This window comes from Aptenodytes forsteri, unplaced genomic scaffold (genome assembly GCF_000699145.1).
Source record: "Aptenodytes forsteri isolate BGI_AS27 unplaced genomic scaffold, ASM69914v1 Scaffold431, whole genome shotgun sequence".
NCBI classification, from domain to species: domain Eukaryota; kingdom Metazoa; phylum Chordata; class Aves; order Sphenisciformes; family Spheniscidae; genus Aptenodytes; species Aptenodytes forsteri.
Window position 1 is genome coordinate 159825 of NW_008794622.1, and position 5605 is coordinate 165429.

The following is a 5605-nucleotide window of genomic DNA, read 5'->3' on the forward strand; positions in this document are numbered from 1 at the left end:
AAGGAGAGATCCCGCTGTGCAGCCCGCTGCCGTGCAGGAGAGCTCAAAGGGCTCTTGGGCTGCTCACTATTTGTAGGGGTAAGATGATTGACTTACAGTCATATTTGCATACTGATAACTGTGGTTAGGTGGGCATATTTCTCACAATAACCAAGGGCTATTGTGTTGTCATCTGGCTCCGGAATCCACTTCGTTAATGGATGAAGCTGTCACTATCAGCATCCATTAACGACTGCTCCTGGTAGTTATCGCTTGAGCAGGGTTACAGGAGGTAAAGGTCAGGTTGGACGGGGGAGCACCCCGTCATGTGTACCAAGAGAGTAATTTTATTTTTAACAATATCCTGAATATTGAGGACACCTGGCTTTGGATTCAGTTCATCTAACTTTAGACATCCACAATGTAGCTGTCTACATCTCAGAAAATTATTTAGATTCCCTTTGCACTCAAGTAGACAGGGAGAGGCACCACCAAAATGTGATTCATATGTGCTGTTCTGTTCTGTCTCGTCTATATAACTACTTTAGGATGAAATGGAATATGTCCTGGAAATAACTATTTCTCTTCACCAGCCACAAAGTGAACCTAGAATCAGTAGTTCAAACTAAGACAGTGAGAATTCATCACGTTTAACTTTAGTAGAGTAGTTAAATACTTAAAATTTAATGCCTGGATCCCAAGGCACCCAAGTTTATATGAGTGAGGCTGCCATATAATACGAGACCTTTAGAAGATGCGTATCTTCGTAGCTTGACAGCTATAGGCCAACAAATTACCCAAGATTATCCAAAGCTACACTAGTCACTTGAGTCCCATTCTAGGTATCTACATGAGAGGTGGACATGTAGTAGTCTCAGTGTCTGTTAGAGTCAGCTGAAACCTGGTCAGTGCCATCAGTGGAGTCTATAGAGTCATTTGTCTCATCAAAAAGTAGACGTCTATCTAGGACTACTTTCAGTTTCCCAAACTGGTACTGTTTGGGATTCCTGATAATACGTGGGACTTCTGTATGAAATTGGAAGATTTGATACACAACCTAGAGGATGCCTATACCCTTGTGGAATGCATCTGGATGATCTACCACATCTCAAATGACATGAAATTCCTATTTGCAAGCAACTGAATTAGCTACTACATTTGTTCAGATGAATCATTCTTTAAACTTCATTGATTATTGATCATATCTCCACTGACTATAATGAAAATTTAGATTTGTAGTTGTGATGATGACAGATAAATTTGCTAACAGTGCAAGATTTAGTTGTATAAATGTTCTATAGTCTTATATGTCTCTGTCTCAAAACATTTTCATAGGGCTGGCAGATATCACTGTACCTTTCTTCAACTGGAGCTGGTGTTATCTCTCAGGGTTAAGATGATACCAGATGACTATGCAACTGAGTCCTGTCCCCAAAATAAGGTAGATGAATCCCACAAAGGAAATCTGAGTTCATTTCATGGGTCTAGCCACATGTTAATTTCAATAATGACTGATCTTCACTATAGATATAGTATCTAATACTGTATTACCTAACATACTAAATTTAGGGAAAAACAAAGATCAAGACACATGAAAGATCCTTCACACAAGTATTCTGCCATATATTAAAGCTGAAATTTCATTTGTGGAATTCCTCTCAAATAACTTTTGCAATCCAAAAGTTCATGAGTCATGTCAAAGTTAGTTATCCCTCCTTTCATAATTAATGAAGAAACAGAATTACCTCCAGAAGATGTGTTCCCCAAACCATCTAAACCATCTCATTTAAGAAATGAGCCATCTTTCATATTTGGCTATTTGTATCCTCTGATTACTAGTGGTTTAGGGTGAAACAGCTGATTTTAAATGGCTAAAACTGAGTGAGAGGAATTGCATATCATAAGATGGCAGTCTAAGACAAGGATAAATGTGATGTTAATGTCCCTGCTTTCCTTTGTTGACTATAGCTCAAGCCTTTGTATACCTAATGTAACTCAAATAACTAGATAACTGCAGTACATGAGGTAAATCATTCAATTCCTACTGCTGTTGATACTGGTTTTCTTTCCCTACCCTTTCCACCTGAACCCATATTCTCTTGCTTCTTTCTCCCCAGCTTGAAGAAATCTCCACTCCTATGGTATTTTCTTCATCTGATAACCATAATGTTTCATTTTCATTATTTCCTTTGTTTGTCTTCACCTGTACACACATGAATTAGTGGTGACCAGTTAATTCACTTAAGTTGTTCTCCTCTTCGTTCAAACCAAAGATCTCTGTTGTAATACCCGTTTTTCAGGCTGCAAATGAGATACAAAGACAGAAACAGCTTGACTAGCAGAACAATTAGAGAGTCAGGGAAATGATGAATTCTGAATTCAGCAACTTCTTTGCTGGACTGTGTTCGCAAAAAATCTTGTGTCAACAAATGACATTCAGTTTTCAGCTGCCTGTATAATAATAGTCCAGGGAAGGCCTGAGCACTCAGAAATACAGACCTTGAGATTCAAAAACTTACCTGTTCTGTAAAACAGGTTTGTGTTCTGATAGCAAAGAACAGGCCAGTTTGGCTGTGCCCCCTCCCAGCTTCTTGTGCACCTGCAGCCTTCTCAGTCAGTAGAGCATGGGAGAGCATGGGAAGCTGAAAAGTCCTTGACTAGTGTAAGCATTACCTAGAACTAAAACATCAGTGTGTTATCAACTTTGTTCTCGTCCTAAATCCAAAACACAGCACTGTACCAGCTACTAGGAAGGAAATTAACTCTATCCCTACTGAAACTAGGACAGCAGGCAAAATATTAAGATTCCTTTAAATAACAGAGGGACAAGAATTAATAAAAAACAAAAACAAAAACAAAAAAGTGAAAGGGTCTCCATTACTGTAACATCCTGAGGGAAGTCTTGTAGTTATAGTTCATCAATGTAATAAAAATCAGATAAATTATACCAGCAGGGGAAACAATAGATGAATCTAAGGTTACAGTAGCTAGTGGAATATATATAAGCCTTGTCATTCAACACCCCGGATGACCCTACCCATGTTCATCTAAGTCTCTAGGTCTAAACTAGTTGTCTAGGTTTTCTCAAAATTTATATGGAGATAACAGCTATATGGGAGGTGAGATTAAGGTTAGAAAACAAATGAACAACCTTCTCCCCCCTCCAAATGATACCTTTTTAAACATTTGTGGTGTAGATAACCTGCATGTGAGTTAGTAAAAGTGGGTTGTCCTTATGACAGTGAGAAACAGGCACTTATAAAACATGAGTCATCTTATCTATTTTAATTATCGGTCATATGATAAGGTGACTCACATCCTAGAAGCATTTATTTCTCTTCATTGAGTGTGATGAAAACCTTCAGTGACATAAAGATGTTTAAAGATAGGAAAAATCACCCTACTAGACTCATGTGCTGTACAGTGGATTACAGTGGACCTTCAGTGATATAGATGTTTAAAGATAGGAAAAATCACCCTACTAGACTCATGTGCTGTACAGTGGATTTTAGTGGAATAAATCTGGAGATTAGTTATACATAACTGATTATAAATAATACAAATATATAAATATATATTACAGAAACTATATGATATATATATCATATTGTATTATACATAAAGTGTATTAGATATATATGTATAATGTATAATAAATCTATAACCAATATTGATTATATATCCCCCAAGTAATCTTGATCAATGTACATCACTCCACTTATTTAAAAATAAAGGCACAGACAAGAAGAAAGGAGGTAAGGAACAAGATTTTTCATGCAGCCAGAAACTACCCTAGCATTGGCAGTTAGCATAGGCATAGGCATTTCTGTTATCTGAGGCTGAGGTAGGCACCCTGTGTTCCTATACTGAAAAAAAAGAGACATTCACTAACAGGCATTTATAAAAGAAAAATTTCATACTGGATCTCAACATGAGTAGCTCAGATTTAGATATATTTCAGATGTCTGATGTTGAGACAGATGAATCCTGTCTAAAGGGACAGGATTCCAAGATCCAAGAAGTCCTTCCATTTTAGTAACCAAAGTTCTACCTCATACTGGCTCAGAAAAAATGCATCATTTATCTTTCCAACAAGCTTAGTATCATCTGAGACAGCAAGATCCCAATGAGAGGCTAGGGTAGGCTTACTCTCATCACTTCCTTCTGAGTGTAGTGAGCAAAACTCTATGGTTTTAAGCATATTGTTCCCATGAGGGGGGTTTACAAATCTTGTAGCTTCTTTGTCATTCTCTTTCTTATATTATCTCTTAGCAGTGGAAACACCGCAGTGTGGTTCTTCCCAGGAAGTTACAGAAAGACAATACCCAATGTCTGTTGATTTCAAACTCAATTTAGTGCCTATCTGTTGTCTTGAAAATCCCCATTCAACATAAACATTAAGAAGGCACTAACCTCCAGCTGGCATCCTGGATCTTGAACAGCTTGATATTGCCTGCCGACTCTTTGATTCCATCTGGTGAAAAGGAAAGACACTAGGTAAAAAGCTTCATTAATAAACAATCATAGTAGTACTGAGAAGATACTGCTTTTCAAAAAACTCATGGGAGTTTTGTATGAATACACGTATGACTTCTATCCTCCTCCAGAAGGAATGAGACCAGATCACAGTATGTTTACATTTTTAATTTCAAATCCCACCAGGAAATGTCTTCACTTTTTAAGATTTCAATCAGAAATTTGACATATGATCCAGATACTAAAAGAGGACATGAAACAGACAATCTCAAATTCTAATCACAACTCCAGTGTGGGCTCCATTGATGGACTTCTGTGTACATTACAACCCTCATAGTATTCTCACCTCAGATGGATTGATCTGATGGCTAGTGTTTATAGAGTTCTTTGATTTAGAAAAATATGATTAATTATAATTAAGAAATTATTTCCATGTGAAAAATTATGCTTACTGAAAAAATCTGTGTTTTTCAGAGGGGTCTTAGGGAGAGTGATTCCAACACTTAAATAGCCTAATGACATTTTAAATATTCTGTGTATTGCAAAGGTCTGCACAGGGCTGAAAGATGTGTTACAGCACTTTAGGGATTTCCTTCTTAAATAGTATCTGGAGGCCAGGTGAGAGCCTACAACACCTAAAATAACACTACTTGCCAATACACTTGAATGGTACTCAAATCCGACAAAGGATGCCCTTGAAATTATAGCCTTCACAGAAGATACTTGGAGAGAAGGGATAAATGTAGCACTGAGAAGCCACATTTCCGATGTCCAGTAGAAATGGGGACTGCAGTACTGTGCTGTATATAACCCATTGCTCCCCCATAATGCAAGAAGAACAGATGTAGGATACACTTACCTGAAACTAGCTTCCCTTCATTGATACATAATGCTACTTCACTGATACCTGATAGCACAAATAAAGATACACATATAGCTGTACTCATTCTATTAGCACTCCTAACATGGGATTTATTCCCTCAGCCTCAACAGAATGATTCTGTTGATAAGTGAAACCTAGTATGATGAATCCTGTGACTGGTGTGCCGTGATGGATGGTTATAGGCTCTTCAGGAGGGATAGGCAGGGCAGGTGAGGCAGGGGGGTGGCACTGTATTTAAGGGATGGGTTGGACTGCATGACACTTGCA